At 42.4% G+C, this 17,494-nt stretch overlaps 1 protein-coding gene across 1 annotated transcript in view; it reads right to left on the bottom strand.

The window, feature by feature from the left end:
* LOC126174889 (uncharacterized) overlaps positions 1–11,371 on the bottom strand; it is an 89,773-nt gene extending 78,402 nt beyond the window's left edge. Inside the window, exon 1 of the mRNA XM_049921312.1 lies at positions 11,285–11,371. The gene's annotated coding sequence lies outside the window, so the exon portion shown is untranslated. The remainder of the gene's footprint in view (positions 1–11,284) is intronic.
* Between the last annotated feature and the right edge of the window lie 6,123 nt (positions 11,372–17,494).

Genomic DNA, 17,494 nt, shown 5'->3' with positions numbered 1-17,494 from the left:
GGGGACAGATCCGGAGATCTTGCTGGCCAGGGTAGTTGACTTACACCTTCTAGAGCACGTTGGGTGGCACGGGATACATGCGGACGTGCATTGTCGTGTTGGAACAGCAAGTTCCCTTGCCGGTCTAGGAATGGTAGAACGATGGGCTCGATGACGGTTTGGATGTACCGTGCACTATTCAGTGTCCCCTCGACGATCACCAGTGGTGTACGGCCAGTGTAGGAGATCGCTCCCCACACCATGATGCCGGGTGTTGGCCCTGTGTGCCTCGGTCGTATGCAGTCCTGATTGTGGCGCTCACCTGCACGGCGCCAAACACGCATACGACCATCATTGGCACCAAGGCAGAAGCGACTCTCATCGCTGAAGACGACACGTCTCCATTCGTCCCTCCATTCACGCCTGTCGCGACACCACTGGAGGCGGGCTGCACGATGTTGGGGCGTGAGCGGAAGACGGCCTAACGGTGTGCGGGACCGTAGCCCAGCTTCATGGAGACGGTTGCGAATGGTCCTCGCCGATACCCCAGGAGCAACAGTGTCCCTGATTTGCTGGGAAGTGGCGGTGCGGTCCCCTACGGCACTGCGTAGGATCCTACGGTCTTGGCGTGCATCCGTGCGTCGCTGCGGTCCGGTCCCAGGTCGACGGGCACGTGCACCTTCCGCCGACCACTGGCGACAACATCGATGTACTGTGGAGACCTCACGCCCCACGTGTTGAGCAATTCGGCGGTATGTCCACCCGGCCTCCCGCATGCCCACTATACGCCCTCGCTCAACGTCCGTCAGCTGCACATACGGTTCACGTCCACGCTGTCGCGGCATGCTACCAGTGTTAAAGACTGCGATGGAGCTCCGTATGCCACGGCAAACTGGCTGACACTGACGGCGGCGGTGCACAAATGCTGCGCAGCTAGCGCCATTCGACGGCCAACACCGCGGTTCCTGGTGTGTCCGCTGTGCCGTGCGTGTGATCATTGCTTGTACAGCCCTCTCGCAGTGTCCGGAGCAAGTATGGTGGGTCTGACACACCGGTGTCAATGTGTTCTTTTTTCCATTTCCAGGAGTGTAGTTATGTGCCTAGGAGAGGCGATACAGGTGATGTGCGGTTAGCATAGGCTCTCGCGTGCGTCGTTGTTGCCATAGCCCATTAACGCCAAATCTCGCAGCAGTGTTCTGGTATACGTTCGTTGTTCACACGGTATTGATTTCTGGAGTGATTTCACGCATTTTACTTGTCTGTTAGCACCGACAACTGAACGCAAAGGCCGCTGCTCTCAGTCGTTCAGAGTAGGCCGTCAGCCACTGCGTTGTCCGACGTGAGAGGTAAATTTGGTATACTCGACACACACTTGACATTGTGGATCTCATAATGATGGATTCCCTAACGATCGCCGAAATGGAATGTTCCATACATCTAGCTACAAAGTCTTAGCTCCCGTCGTGCGCCGTAATCATGATGGACACCTTTTCACATGACTTGATTGACTACAGTTTACAGCCTCGCTAATGCACTGCCCTTTTATACCTTGTGTACGCGATACCACAGCTATCTGTATACGTGAATGTCGCTATCCTATGACTTTCGTCACCTGAGTCTAATATCATCTTGTAGTTCTACGAAAGACGCGTAGGGCACAAAAATTGAGGCACAAAAAGAAAACCTGAGAGACACTAACCCTCAACGCTTCATTTTAATATATTCCTCGTTATGAGTTTTTAAAATGGCAACAGGACTTTAAAGACTCCGTGTACAAAATGAGCTAACCTTATTTCTACTCTATGAAGATGGTATCTGTTCTTTCGGACATGTCCGAAAGAACAGATACCATCTTCATATAGGTAAGTCTAACTGGCCATTGACCTTCTGAGCGGATGCACACGCATTGCCCGAATTCTTATGAGACGCGGTAAGACTGTCTGCTGCGAGTAATGAGTGTAATGGGCAGGGGCACTACGAAAGTAGTGTGTGGACATTAGGTTGGGAATTTGGGTCTCACGGGGAGCGTAAAGGGATAAATCCGCGCAGTCGCACTATCCTCTGTGCCCTCGGTGGCTCGGATGGATGCCGCCACGGTAGCTCAACGCGTTCGGTCAGAGAGGCGCTGGCCCTCTGTAATAAAAAAAACTGAGTAAAGGAATAAACGATCAGCTTGAACGGATGTCCTATGATTTCGGTCCAGACCAAACGCAACGAACATTACCGAATAAAATAAAATAAAAAAGATGGATAGAGCGTCTGCCATGTAAGCAGGAGATCCCGTGTTCGAGTTCCGATCGGGGCACACATTTCCAACTGTCCCCGTTGATGTATATCAACGCCTGTCGGCAGTTTAGGATCTTGATTTAATTTTGATTTCATTTTATTTTTACTCGTTCGATGTCCTTAGTTAATCCTATCTGGTAAGAACGGGTACTCCAGGAGAGAACGGACAAGTGTAACGCAGGCTGTTTCGTTAGTAATAGTGGAAGCTACTAAGATCGACATAAAAGTTACAGCTCTGCCTGCATGGTACAGATACGAGCCTACGTGATGTTTCCGTAGTGGAAGACGTTGGAGTGGGTTGTTCCGTGGTGCTTGACACAGAACCAGCAGGTTTGGAACATGTAGACTGAAAAAAAAGTCACCCTAATATGTTATGCACAAGAGAAGACCGTAGCATCACTGCTGATCATCAGACTTTAATGAAATGTGCTGCTTCACATACAAAACACCTCCAATGTCTCCTGGAATGAGAACAAGTGACAGGTGACTTAAGACGAGCTGCTCTCTCGACGCTATTCGAAAAGAATCAGGCAAATGCTGAAACTGTATTTCGCCTGTTACCACCATTAACGCCATAAAAACACCATTGCACTCTACACGCACTTTCAGAATATAGTCACGTATCAGATACGTCGTACATAGATACCGACGGACTGGTATTCAAATTAAAGACTCGTACCACATAATGAAGTACGTACATGAAGTTCTTCACATGTATTTTCGTTGGTTTATTCTTTAGTAAACAGCCGTTACTCCGTTACCAAGCTCCTTCTCTCGTCTCCCCCAAGTAAAACTGTCTGGATACGCTAGCTGGCTGGCCGCTGAGGACAAGAGCTTTCCCGTTGCTAAGTTCTATGACTGCATTACTCGTTAGAACTGGCTGATTAACAGCAGAAAATATATGGCGCAAACACAAATAGGGTACCTGACTTGTGATTTTTCGTACATCCTGCACAATTTCAATAACATTGTTATTTAGTACTTAAGCCACTTTATTTGCCTTGTGAAATCTCTGCTCTATATTTAGCCTGAAAATTTACTTCAGTGTTTCATTTAAAAGTGGTGCTATTTAGGAACGTATTTAAACCTATTCGTCTCAGAGATAGTACCCTACAGTTGTAAGATGGAGGTAAATAGGTTCATACAAGGCAGGGATGCTTACTGATGCGAACAGGATACAGAGTTTGAAGAGCACCTTAGAAGACGTACAATGGGATTAAGTATACACAGAAAATGATGCTGATGCCAAATTCTGTTTCTTCCACTGTAAATTTGTCTCAATGTTTGAGAGTTGCTCTCCTGAAACGTTACCCAAAAAATCCAGTACAAAGTCAAGTAAGTCATGGATTACTAAGGGAATTCAGATATCGTGTAAGAGGAAGAGGGAAATATACTCGTACGTACAGGCCAGAATAAGTCAGGATCCGACGTTACTTACCAACTACAAAAGATACTGTCATATTTTAAGGAAAGTCATTAAGAAGTCGAGAAGCTTATGTGTTCTGACAGAAATTAATAATGCGGATAATAATATTAATACTATATGGAATATTGACAAACAAGAGAGGGGGCAGCCTGACAGTGCACAGCATACTATAGCAATGAAGAGAAATGATGATATGAGTGATAATTCACAAGTTGTAAGTATTTTTAACAATCACTTTCTGAATGTAGCAGCAAAAATAGGATTAAAGGGTTCAGTTGAAGAAGCAAAAAATATGTTAAAAATGTCATTCCCAGGGCTTTAGACCTTCAGAAATGGCACCAACATCCCCCACTGAAATTAAGGGAATTATAAATATACGGAGAAACAAGAGCTCATGTGGTGTTGATGGAGTCTCTAACAGAATTTAGAAGTGGTGTTCTAATTTAATAAGTGGAGTCCTTAGTGACATATGTAATGCTTCGCTGGCACAGGGAATTTTTCCAGACAGATTGAAATACACAACTGTCAAACCTCTTCATAAGAAACGGGATGAGTGACTTAAATAATTGTAGACCAATCTCATTGCTGACTTCATTTTCTAAAATATTCGAAAAGTTATATATTCAACAGAAGTCTCACATTTAATTGAAAATAATTTACTCAGCATGTCACAGTTCGGACTCTGGAAGGGGTACTCGACTGACAATGCTATCTACACATTTACCCATCAAACAGTACAAGCCCAAAATAACAAATTATCGCCTGTTGCTGTTATTTGTCATCTTTCCAAGGCATTTGACTGTGTGGATCATGTCACACTCTTAGAAAAACTCAGGTTTTATTGAATTGAAGGCTACACACACACAGCTGGTTTGAATCATACTTAACGAACAGAAAGCAAAACGTTGTGCTGAATAACTCAAATAATGTTTGGAGGGTGGTAAATTCTAGTGAATGTGGAGTTATCACAAAGGGAGTCCCACAGGGTTCAATTTTGGGTCCTCTGCTGTTCCTCATTCATGCAAATGACCTCTCACTTAACGTTCAGCAAGCAGAACTAGTAATTTTTCCAGATAACACGAGTGTTATAATAAATCCCATTCCAGAAAAAGCCGCTGAATATATTGTTAAGGATGTCTTTCAAAGAAATATTAAGTGGTTCTCAGAAAATGGACTCTCCCTTAATTTTGAGAAAACTCACTACATCCAGTTCTGTACACCGAATAGAGTTATACCGACAATTCATGTAGCATATGAATAGGGCTCAGTTAACAGGGTAGATTTCTCCAAATTTTTGGGTGTTCACATTGATGACAACTTGAACTGAAAGAAGCATATTACTGAGCTTCTCAAACAAATTCACCTTGTTTCGCTCTTCGTATAATCGCTAGACTTGGTAATAAACAGATCAGCCTCCTAACGTACTATGCATATTTCCACTTAATAATCTCTTGTGGAATAGTTTTTTGGGCTAACTCACCACTTACACATAAAGTACTGATTGCACGAAAGAGAGCAGTGAGCACAAGTAGTGATGTTCACCCAAGGACGTCAGGTAGGCACCTATTCAAGGCGTTAGGCATTTCAACTGCACCATCAGAGTACATATATTCGCTAATGAAAATCGTTATAAATAATCCATCTCAATTCGCGAAGAACAGTGGTGTTCATACCTACAACACTAGAGGAAAAAATGACCTTTACTATCCGTTATTGAAGCTGTCAGTTGCTCAAAAAGGAGTACATCATTCAGCAACAAAAATATTTGCTCATTTGCCCAACAACACAAAGTGTCTGGCAGGTAGCAGATCAAGTTTTAAATCTAGCTTAAATTCATTTCTTTTGGACAGCTACTTCTACTCCATGGACAACTTTCTCTTCCAAAACTCGTAAAAAAAGTTGTACCTCTAAATGTAGTTGAATGTGTAGAACCAAAAATTTCAGTAATATTAATTACTATATATATATATATATATATATATATATATATATATATATTACAATGGGATGAAGTATACACAGAAAATGATGCTGATGCCAAATTCTGTTTCTTCCACTGTAAATTTGTCTCAATGTTTGAGAGTTGCTCTCCTGAAACGTTACCCAAAAAATCCAGTACAATGGGATGAAGGATACACAGAAAATGATGCTGATGGCAAATTCTGTTTCTTCTACTGTAAATTTGTATATATATATATATATATATATATATATATATATATATATATATATATCCTGTAATCTGACTTGTTCCACATCATATCGATAAAATAATCGTGAAAATGATCTACGGAACATGACATTACTAAACTAAACTCGCATTTCCTTTCAGTTTGACAAATACTGTTGTTTGCCGTTAAATGGTAACTACTTCGACAATTTCGGGTCTTCCCTCACTTAAACATTCGTAAGGCATAAAATATGACATATAGACCAAAACTTTTTATCTTGAATTGCATGTGGTATATTCACGTTTTTATGCCCATACATTCTTACAGTTATTTTGTTTAATATAGCGCCCTGTGACGTAACAGCAAAATCGGGGACCATATGCAAATAACGTATACCCAAACCAGGAGAAAGCGCAGTTTGTCCTCTTGCATCACGAGACGAAGTCACTAAAAACAGTTCAGAGAAAAATATAGATGGCGTACCACAGACAGGCACCAAAAATGAAAAGCATCAAGATGTGGTTCCAGAAGTTTAAGGAAGCAGGAAGCGTCTGTGATCTCCCTAGAAGAGGCAACGTGGATCTAGCGCGCGGACAATTCAGACATTCAGAGTCGCCTTTATGAAGCATCCCAAGAGGTCAGCCTGCAGTGCCTCGCGTGATTTTCAGATTCCGAAGACATCAGTGTACAGTATCGTACATGAACAACTTTTCCCTGCGTAAAAACGTATAAAGTCCATCGGGCAGTCCCTCCAAACAACGGATTACAGTGCTTGCTACGACTTTACTGTTGCTCTGCGGGCTGAGTTGGAGATGACGACTATCGGAAACGTGTCCTTTTCTCAGATGAGGACACATTTTATTTGAACGGTCAGCCAACACAATGCTAGGATTTGCGCGTCCGAGAGTGCCCACTCTGTATTTGAGATCGTCAGAGAGCCGTAAGCTGAACGTGTTGTGCGGCCTTACGCACAATAAAATCATAGGATCTATTTTGTTCAGTGAAACGGCAATCGCAACTAATTCCTATCTCGATATATTTCAGTGATTTATTGTGCCACATGTTCGGGACATTTTCCTACAAGATGGTGCGCCATCTTATTGGGTGTTATATGTTCGTCCCTATTGTAATAGCCAGCCGGAGTGGCTGAGCGGTTCTAGGCGATACAGTCTGGAACTGCGCGACCGCTGCGGTCGCAGGTTCGAATCCTGCCTCGGGCATGGATGTGTGCGATGTCCCTAGGTTAGTTAGGTTTAAGTAGTTCTAAGTTCTAGGGGACTGATGAACACAGCAGTTAAGTCCCGTAGTGCTCAGAGAAATTTTCAACCTATTTAATACAAAATTTCCGGGGTCATGGATCGGGCGTGACGGTCCCAGAAACTGGCTTCCGCGATCATCGGATATAAAACCACTTGATTTCTTCCTTTGGAGTTATGTCAAGAACCAGGTTCACCAAGCAGTAGTCAAAATTTATTAAGTGTGTGTGTGTGTGTGTGTGTGTGTGTGTGTGTCCAAAACTTAAACATGTTACCTACGCTTCAAAATAAAAGATTTGTCTATGCGTCATTTTGTGCCTTGTGCGTATTTTTAGCCAGGGAAATACTTCTGGGACACCCTGTATATTTCCCAATAATAAAGATAGGTTCTCAGTCAGGCGTTGCATACGTGTTCTCCAGTCAGGTAGAGAAGTTGTATTCAGTACTTACGTACCTCTCAGTGCTGTATTCAAATGTAGGACGGACGTCTGTCACGTCTCTGTAGGCTGCTTACGAGGCCTTAGTTTACAGAACACCAGGCAGAGCGACGCGTCTCGCCTTATTAGTAAATATCATTATCTCCGTCTACGACGTGGAACAACGCTACGTTAGCCGTTAAGTGGGGTAAACGTAATCGTTTCTTTAAATCGGCGAGACAAGCTACTTAAACTATAAAACCGAACATGTAGTTTTGCAATAGATCAACAGTACACGGAGCACCAATTAGAGACATAGCAGCCACATCGTAGAAGCATGACTGACTGCTGAAGCACCTGACGTAATATTGTAACGAATTCAAGAATACACTCTCTCCGTTCTGACAATGGTAGGCGATGATATTTATTTCGTATACTAGAACTTGCACTAACAAATTTTCAAAAATAATGTTCTTAAATTTCTCGGAAGGATATTCAAAGGTGATAAGATGAGAATGAATACATTGGTTACAAGTAACTCATTATAGTGAGTTTCTAGGAAAACTTGAACTCTTATCTTCCGCAGTTTTATTTTACCCTTTCTCCATTCCGAGTTACCTTTCAAGCTGTGGTTTTCGTTCACGTCAGAATATAACTTTCTAATTCATGCCAGTGACTTGAAATACTTCATTCCCTTCTGTAAGACAGGAAAAAACCATACCTAACGAGTGTTTAGCAGCCGGAACTGTGTCTAATGAAAGTATAGCGCACGAGTCTAAATTTTTTATTAGTAGTTCAGTTCCATTAGTAAATTATGAAAGCTGGGAAAATCAAAACCCCACAGGTACTTTGTTTCCAGAGATGTTGCATGACGAGCATAATGATTGTTATATTTCACAATTTCATCCGATCCATCCAATCAAAGGCCAGCTCAAGCTGAAGAATTTATATGACTGTTTTCTTGGTACGTCTTGTTGCTTGTAGAACAAACTGCGTTATTACCAACGACAAGTTTTGAAGGATGTTGACTAGAAACCTATGTGGACAATAGTCACCAACTTTCGAAATAGAGAAGAGCTTGGAAGATTAATGGATAATTTTGTTCCTTTTCTTCTTCTTCTTCTTCTTCTTCTTCTTCTCCTTCAGCAGTGCTTTTCTTTTCTGGAACGACAACATCGTGTTTACAAAGAAGAATATTTATAACCTCTAGCTTCATCCCAAAGCTGTTATAGGTTCAGAAAATTGATCACAAGACGTACATAAAATTAAAATGTAGAAACAGAACGGAAAAGAAATAATCACCTCAGATTTCTCCTCATATCAGAGAAAAAGAGAAATTACAAATAGAAAATGCAAAGTACCGCACTCAGTCAAATCAGACAGTAGTAACTGTTTGAAGCACTTACTGGGCCAAAAACATAAGTGAAAATGAGAGCTGTGGAAGATGAAAAAGCAAGGTAATACAGAATTGCCGAATCAAGGATTGCACTATAGTTTTTATGCCTGTCGTGGAGAAGGATTTCAATAAAATAGCCCTTATGTAATTAAGTAATGATACGTAATTAATTAATAAGTTCTTGCAGTACATGACACCATCTCCCTAAGCAAATGGAACGAAGGTTATGAGAATCTGGAAGGTTGTGATACTAGATGCTACGAAACGATTTCAAAAATTAATATTACAGATAACATACGAAATGAAAAGTAAATTAAAATAGTAATGGAGGAAAGAAGCCTATGGAAAATACTTACAAGAATTAATTAGTATGACATCTGGTACGGCATACAAGCATAGATATTTTGGCGATAGAATGATCAACAAAGGGGAAAAAATGTGAGGCAGACGAAAACAGTAATGTGCAAAACAGATTACAGGGAGTGTTGGGTATAGTGTGAGAATAATTGTTATTCGTTAAATACTTTACGCTGCATACCTATTAAAGGATTGCTTGTACAACTTTAACAAAAAAAATGACTCTGAGCACTATGGGACTTAATTGCTGTGGTCATCAGTCCCCTAGAACTTAGAACTACTTAAACTTAACTAACTTAAGGACATCACACACATCCATGCCCGAGGCAGGATTCGAACCTGCGACCGTAGCGGTCGCGTGGTTCCAGACTGTAGCGCTTAGAACCGCTCGGCCACTCCGGCCGGCACAATTTTAACAGATGTGGATATTTTTGTCTAACGTTCGTTAAGTACCTGATTAGTTAGTAGTGTTGTCTGTAGAGGTAAATCGGCCGTCAAACAGACTTATTTTATTGGAACTAGGGGCAGTTCAAAGTCACTGTGGGCCTGCAACAATGATAAATAATAGGATTCCTAGTGAAAAATGTTTACTCGTATTTTTTAAAATTCATTCTTTTACTTCCACACAAAATATGAAGATAATGTCACTAATTTAACCACTAGCTTGGGTTTTATGAATAATAATAATAAAGCTCCTCATAAGAAACTGCAATAAGTCATTTGGGCCAGAATTTAACTCTGGCTGCTTACATACTCACACTGGCCAAGTGATAAGAGCTTTTTGACCGAAATTTTTGATGTATTCAGTAAGTGGGAAGAGTATGGGGTTTCAGGTCTTTTACATCGATCGAACTGACGGCAAGCATAACTGACGATTGACCACCGCTTCACGCCGCTAACCTGTATCCATAGAGCTCACGTTACAAAGTACAATGCCAAAGTTTAGACCTGTCGGAAGTACAAAATTTCTAGACACACTCCACAAGACTGTATTACAAAACATTGCGAGTCACCAGTTGGAAGAGCCATGGGAACTGGAAGCCTTAACACTGTGAATGAGCACACTCGCGTGTCTGAACGGATTAAACATAGAAGTATCCATTTGTACTTCACAGAAATGCGTTGAAACACTGTATAAAAATATAGTGTAGTAGAGACACGCTTCTTAAAATTAATGATAGAAAGGTATGACAGGATCATAAAAACAGCAATAGGGAAGCTGTATTATCATCAGCCTTAACTCAAGCGAATTATGATTGTCAGAAGATGGGTAGTATGACACTTCCCGAAACGTCGCGAAATATCAACGCTACCACCCGGCTGGATACCCGAGAAACCTTCATCAATTTTATTGTCAGATTTTTGGCTTAGTAGTCCACGAGTTTGGTACGAGGGTGTAGAAACAAATAATTTTTAGGCGTGCTTTGGTAACGATGTAAAACAATCTTTGTGCAGTAGTGTAGTGAAAGTTCGTAAGACGTAAATGAAATTAGTTTTCAAATTTGTAATATGTAATACGTGGTTGAATAAAGTAGGAATACGACAAATGTGTTCTCAAAAATTTCCTGAAAGTACACACAGTTTTATGTCAATGCTCTATTATTTTCCAGTATTAGTGGAATTATGGACACACAGTCTTGAACAGTGTTACTATTTTCACTTTTCCCCTTAACCCTAGAACACTTGGAGGAGAAAAATGTTACGTTGCTACTAAACCGTCGTAAAGTTTACTACTATACATTTTATTCAAAATAAATCATGTTTTATAGGTTACCTATTAGTTAATTACAATTATTAGACCTACAGTGGCAAGTTACATGCCAAATTAAGTACGAAATGCCCTGTTTTATAAGCTACTGCAATCGTAGGGCTAAAAACTTGGCAGTGGTTTTCGAGGCCGCCCCTGACAGTTCTGGACCCGCGCTACATGAGCCGTACGATTGGAGGTCCTGTACAGTGTGTCGAATCAGCTTCGCGGCAGCGCTGCTCGGTCTTACCTTTGGAGAGCGGGTGTCAAACCGGCGCGCAGCCTCTTCGCGCTGCACGCAGGAGGGAGTCGGGACTGGCCCGCCCGTCGCTGGAGCCTCATACTCACTGACCGCGACCGCTGCGCCAGCTGCCGGATGGACGCCGAACGCAGCGGCCAACAGCACACACCGGCCACACATTCAATTAACGCCGCGGACAGATCGGCCACATTCCAACGCTCCACTGTATAAGAAATAAGACACCCTGCTATACTTCTGCTAATGATGCGGCAATATCGAATGGAGTATACTCGGTGAAATTCTGAAGTTATGTACAAAAGGGGTAGAAAGAAAACTGAACGAAATCAAACGAAAGTAGTAGTTGAGAATGGAGTGAGACAGGGTTGTAGCGTGTAGTCCCTGTTGTTCAATTTTTAAATTGACCATGCAGTAAAGGAAACTGAGGGGGGTCTTTGAAAGGGTTTTAAGTTCGGGGAGAATAATAATAACAAGCGCAGACGAAACTGTTGATATGGAATGTCTCGGCAATGGAATTTGTTGCGGGGTAACAGTTGACACCGTAATTCTAACAGGGACGGAGAAGGAATTGAAAGACTAGCTGAAGGGGGCAGTTAGTGTCTTGAAAAGGCATTATACTCGTAAGATGAACTGCAGTTAACAGGATTAAAGGAACAGAGGTTGCAGTAATAAGACACCCCCCACCCCACTTGGTTTCTCCTCTACTCCTCCCCCTTTTTCCCCTCATCTCTCCAGATTTCGCCCCCCCCCCCCTCTGTACTTGGCTGTGGTGTGTTATCTTCGTGCCAACTTTTTTGTGCAGTATTTTAAGTGAGTATTAAGTGTTGTTCATCTTTTCCGAAGTGTTGCGAGCAGAAATCATACTGTCGCTGGGTGTGATCTTGCGAACAGAAACCAGACTTCGCCGTGGTTTTTTTTTTTTTTTATTTACTGTCTACTGTTTTCCCTGTCTGCTTCCTGTGTATCTTATTAGCATCGCCAACCCTTTGTTTTATGTTTTAACTTCCACAATTTTCCGCCATTTTACAATTTATAACACCGTTTTTATCGCCTGCTTTTATTGTGTATTATCTTCTTCTTATGTTTTAAAAATTCTGTAGACTGAAGAGCGGCGTACTAAGCTGCTGTCAGCCCTCCACCTTCGGGGGGAATCGAAACTCAATAAAGGAAAAGAAAGTAATGAGGTAGAGATGAAGAGACTTACGCAGAGCAGACTCCTATAGGGAGCTACACCAGACGATTCCTCTGTTCGCTGGCCAAAACGACAAGTCTGAGGGTATTTCGCCTGTCTCATACATCTTGTTCACCAGATGGTGGAGTTTTGTCAGGACTGGTTCTCCCAAGGCCGTCAGTAGTTCTAATGGAATGTTATCTACTCCTGGGGTCTTGTTTCGACTCAGGTCCAAAGTGCCTTGACAAATTCTTCACGCAGTATCGTATCTCCCATTTAATCTTCATCTACATCCTCTTCCATTTCCATAATATTGTCCTCAAGTACATCGCCCTTGTATAGACCCTCTATATACTCATTCCACCCGTTCTGCTTTCCCTTCTTTGCTTAGAACTGGGTTTCCATCTCATCTCTTGATATTCATGCAAGTGGTTCTCTTTTCTACAAAGGTCTCTTTAATTTTCCTGTAGGCAGTATCTATCTTACCCCTAGTGAGATAAGCCTCTACATCCTTACATTTGTCCTCTAGCCATCCCTGCTTAGCCATTTTGCACTTCCTGTCGATCTCGTTTTTGAGACGTTTGTATTCCTTTTTGCCTGCTTCATTTACTGCATATTTATATTTTCTCCTTTCATCAATTAAATTCAATATTTCTTCTGTTACCCAAGGATTTCTACTAGCCCTCGTCTTTTTACCTACTTGATCCTCCGCTGCCTTCACTTCTTCTACTGTACTTCTTTCCCCCATTCCTGTCAATTGTTCCTTTATGCTCTCCCTGAAACTCTGTACAACCTCTGGTTCAGTCAGTTTATCCAGGTCCCATCTCCTTAAATTCCCACCTTTTTGCAGTTTCTTCAGTTTTAATCTACATTTCATAGCCAATAGATTGTGGTCAGAGTCCACATCTGCCCCTGGAAATGTCTTACAATTTAAAACCTGGTTTCTAAATCTATGTCTTACAATTATGTAATCTATCTGATACCTTCTAGTATCTCCAGGGTTCTTCCATGTATACAACCTTCTTCCATGATTCTTGAACCAAGTATCAGCTATGATTAAGTTATGCTCGGTGCAAAACTCTACCAGGTGGCTTGCTCTTTCATTTCTTAGCCCCAATCCATATTCACCTACTATGTTTCCTTCTCTCCCTTTTCCTACTCTCGAATTCCAGTTACCCATGACTATTAAATTTTCGTCTCCCTTCACTACCTGAATAATTTCTTTTATCTCATTATACATTTCATCAATTTCTTCATCATCTGCAAGCTAGTTGGCATATAAACTTGTACTACTGTAGTAGGCGTGGGCTTCGTGTCTATCTTGACCACAATAATACGTTCACTACGCTGTTTGTAGTAGCTTACCCGCACTCGTATTTTTTTATTTATTATTAAACCTACTCCTGCATTACCCCTATTTGATTTCGTATTTATAACACTGTATTCATCTGACCAAAAGTCTTGTTCCTCCTGCCACCGAACTTCGCTAATTCCCACTATATCTAACTTTAACCTATCCATTTACCTTTTTAAATTTTCTAATTACCTGCCCGGTTAAGGGATCTGACATTCCACGCTTCGATCCGTAGACGCCAGTTTTTTTTTTTTTCTCCTGATAATGACGTCCTCTTGAGTAGTCCCCGGCCGGAGTTCTGAATGGGGGACTATTTTACCTCCGGAATATTTTACCCAAGAGTACGCCATCATCATTTAACCATACAGTAAAGCCGCATGCCTTCGGGAAAAACTACGGCTGTAGTTTCCCCCTGCTTTCAGCCGTTCGCAGTACCACAACAGCAAGGACGTTTTGGTTAGTGTTACAAGGCCAGATCAGTCAATCATCCTGACTGTTGCCCCTGCAACTACTGAAAAGGCTGCTGCCCCTCTTCAAGAACCACAAGTTTGTTTGGCCTCTCAACAGATACCCCTCCGTTGTGGTTGCACCTACGGTACGGCCATCTGTATCGCTGAGGCACGCAAGCCTCCCCACCAACGGCAAGGTCCACGGTTCATGTGGTGGCGGGGGAAGGGGGTTGTGCATACATCTATATCTATTTGTAACTAGCGACAGCGTTAACGATGTTTTATGGAAGTAAGTACCACGACAGATATACACAAAATTGTTATTAGTTACAAATAGATATAGATGTAGTGCAAATATCTATATGTGTTTGTAACTAATAACAATTTTGTGTATATCTGTTGTGGTACTTACTTCCATAAAACATCGTTAACGCTGTCGCTATCTAATATCCTGTACTGCTGCGTAGGTGCAGAGCAGATGAAATTGTAGGCATGTAATGTTTCAGCAGCTGAATTTGTTGCTGAGCTATATTGGTTAAGAGTTATTTAACATTTTTCATAAGTTTGACAGCTAAGTCACCGTTGTTATACGATTACATAATTGGCTTTTCTTCTGTGGAATTATGTGTGGTAGTAGAAAATTCTTAGCTCATGTTCTCTGGTGTTGTCCTTGCACGTAGATTTGTTTTATCCGGTATCGAGTACTAAAATTTCAATAAAATTGACAATAAAATTTTTATATTTTAGGTCGGTATGTTCGTAACGAATTTTGTCTGTGTATTGCGTGTGTGCCTGTAGATTTCAATTTCTTCTAAAAATGTCACTGTTGGATGTTTGGGAGAATACGAAGGTTGCTTCAAATAACTATTTTATTTCTGTCTCGCGAAACACACACTTCTAAGAATAACTGTATGAGAATCAACATGAGTTGCTATGCCGACAGCGGCAAAGATAATCCATTTGAACTTCACAGATGGAACTATTCACTTGTGATGCATCGTCTGTTTGCGTTGCCATAGTCCCATTCTCCTTAATTTTTAAAGCCAAGCGCTCCTGGTATTTGAGGGAACTTGCACATTACTTGCCGACTGGTTCTCGCGTAAACAGTGGTTGCAGAAGCAGGCTGCCCTTGTCTGGTGGCTGAAGTGTCGAGTTCGATGTCTGTTTTCACCTGTTCCACGAAACTATACGTCGGCTTGCCCTTTTCCTCCTTGAGTAAGAAGTGTACCCTTTTACCTGTATGAGTGTATGTTGGTTCTAGCCTCTCGATGGTAGCCGTTTCTTGTTTTCTGTCTTTATCAATTTTCAAGGTGTGGCTTTCCCTTGCTATCACTTTGTAAGAACCGCCATTCGACGAAATAAATGGGGGACGAACGGCATTTCCCGAAGCCACAACTGGGACGTTATTTCTAAGTCCATGTGCATGTCTGCACTTCTACTGCCGCGCGGGGTAGCCGCGCGGTCTCGGGCGTCTTGTCACGGTCGGCACGGCTCCCCCCTTCGGAGGCTCGAGTCCTCCCTCGGACATGGGTGTGTGTATCGTCCTTTGCGTTAGTTAGTTTAAGTTAGATTAAGTAGTGTGTAAGTTTAGGGACCGATGACCTCAGCGGTGGCCGTGCGGTTCTAGGCGCTACAGTCCGGAACCGCGGGACTGCTACGGTCGCAGGTGCGAATCCTGCCTCGGGCATGGATGTGTGTGATGTCCTTAAGTTAGTTAGGTTTAAGTAGTTCTAAGTTCTAGGGGACTGATGACCTAAGATGTTAAGTCCATAGTGCTCAGAGCCATTTGAACCAACCCAAGTTGCTCTTCTGCTATATCTGGTGCGGATGGTTTGCTGTACGCTCCTCATTGGATTACTGATCCGTTGTGCAAGCTGCGTACGAAATCGTGATTTAGTTTGCTGTATGGAGAGCTGTTTGCTGTATCGGCATGACGAGCTGCATCAGACCAGTCTCTGGACTGAAGACCACAACAGCAACAACAACAATGGAGTCTAGAAAGATTAATTCCCCTGGAACGTGTTATTGTTTGCCATAAACTAATTGCGCAGAAGAGCACTGAGTGTCCTCGTTTATTGCCGTGCGTAATCCCAATAAACGAGAGGGAGTGCTCTTACCCACTCTGCCGGACTACAAATTAGCCACGTCAGATTCGCGATGAAAACGTTCCACCATGCCGTTACTGGAGCCGTGATAGAGCTTGCCGTGGGCAGATTGTTCCAGCTATATAATAACAATAGCTCGCAGAATAATTGGCTCTCGAATTTTTTTTCGTGATCACCGGCAATAACATGTGTTATGCTGAAGCTGGAGAACCGTGTGTGTACAAGTTCTTTCGCCACCGACTCTGTCGTTATATCGATAAGTATTGCTACTTCTTACAACCTTGTTAACTGATCCATGATTGTTAACAGTGTTGTTAATGTCATGTCGAGCTCTAGAACTGGCCGACGATATCCACATGAAGAAGCGAAACCCTAGCTGCAGGTGTCGAAAACTGAGCAATCGGTGCGAACACATGCCTTCCAGTCTCGCCCCTTGACATGATAAAGACGTGCATGCCCATTCGCGATAATCTCTTTGCACCCCGGTGCCACAGCACTTTGGTAGCAACCATCTTAACTGTAGCTCTCAGAGCTGGGCATGTTAGGTTGTGCAAAGCTTCGAAAACTTGCCGGTGATATTGTTCTGGAATACAGGGTCGCTGTTGACCCCTTGCTGCGTCACACCAAATTTCTTCCGAGACCTCTGGAAATGTTGCTCGTTTGAGTTGTAATCCCGTGCGTCCTTCGTGAAGAAGAATGCGTAGAAAAGGATCAACATGCTGCTCGGTTGTTAATTTGTCCCAATGAGTGGATCGTAGACCGGCACAGTTCCTTGACAGACAATCTGCGACCACATTCTCCCGTCCTTCTACATGCCGTGCATCTGTTGAAAACTGAGTTACATATTCGACTCACCTGTACTGATGTCGTGAATTAAGCTACATGTCTCGTTGCGAAATAACAACCAGGGACTTGAGGTCTGTGAAAACTGTAAAATGTCTCCCCTCTATAGCTGTGCGAAAATGTCAAGCAGCTAGGTATATTGTTAGCAGTTCACTACTATTTTAATTGTTGCGTCAATTCTTAGAGAAGAATGCATGTGGCTTCCGCTTCCCATCTGCATTTTGTTGTAAAGCGCCTACGGCTCTCTGGGTTGTATCTATCACAACGGCTGTAGGACTG

The sequence above is a fragment of the Schistocerca cancellata genome, chromosome 3, assembly GCF_023864275.1.
Source record: "Schistocerca cancellata isolate TAMUIC-IGC-003103 chromosome 3, iqSchCanc2.1, whole genome shotgun sequence".
Lineage (NCBI taxonomy): Eukaryota > Metazoa > Arthropoda > Insecta > Orthoptera > Acrididae > Schistocerca > Schistocerca cancellata.
Note: the sequence above shows the minus strand (reverse complement) of the source record. Positions and strands in the feature narration are given on the sequence as shown.